Source organism: Pleuronectes platessa, chromosome 13 (genome assembly GCF_947347685.1).
Source record: "Pleuronectes platessa chromosome 13, fPlePla1.1, whole genome shotgun sequence".
NCBI lineage: Eukaryota > Metazoa > Chordata > Actinopteri > Pleuronectiformes > Pleuronectidae > Pleuronectes > Pleuronectes platessa.
This window is the reverse complement of record NC_070638.1, coordinates 14,985,231-14,986,186: the sequence shown is the minus strand read 5'-3', so window position 1 is coordinate 14,986,186 and position 956 is coordinate 14,985,231.

Genomic DNA, 956 nt, shown 5'->3' with positions numbered 1-956 from the left:
ACATTCTGTGATGTGTGGCTTTGCTCAAAGAGTGGAAAGTGAAAAAGGAATGGCTTTTACCTTACTGAATCACGAATTGTGCACAGATGTTTGACATACAATGATAAATGGCCCCTCTGTGTAAATTGTGGCCCCTTCATGGCCCCGGATTTAACATATTGTAGATGCAGCACCGTAGTAGCCCTGTTTTGAGACTTTTGATTTATTTTCACAAACAATGGTTGGGATTTAAAATGAAAGAAAACAGCTATAGCTCATAGGAACATGTTCTCTGCACTGTTTGAAACAACAGGATCCCCAAGAGGTGTAACGTTCAAGGCTGCTTGAAAACTGCAAACCTGACAGTTGCAACACTGATACGACCTGCTGTCGACGTTTTACTATTTTTGTTCTAATGGTATGTCTGTATAGATACGTAACTAATACTAACCCTAAACATACTCAACCCCTCAGTCCATCAATCACTTAATTTTAATAAACTTTACTATACAACACTTACAAAACAAGTTTAGGGTCAAGACAACAGCAAGAGTCATTCTACAATGGTGGAGATAACATGACAGCATTGCGGAATAAGACAAACAAATGAGGTGGCAGCTAAGTAATCTGGAGAACAATGGATTTAAACAAAAGAAGGAAAGACAAATAAAGGAAAGGAAAAATAGGTATCCATTTTTTTTTTAAACCTTGTTCTTCATTCCCCCAATACAGTTTAGTGACTCAAAGTAGTTATGCATCAACATGTTAAAGGAAGGAGCACTGCCATTGCTCTTACAAGTAGGGATATGATATAATCAAAAGATAAGCCTTTCAATCTCTCAGTGGTTCATGTTGTAATGGATGACAGGAGAATTCCGGTAGCACCTGAAGGCACCGCCGGCTCCTCCTCCCCGGGAGCTGACGCGGCTGCGCGGCGGAAGACGCTGCTGCTGTTGCTGGAAACTTTGTGTCACTCT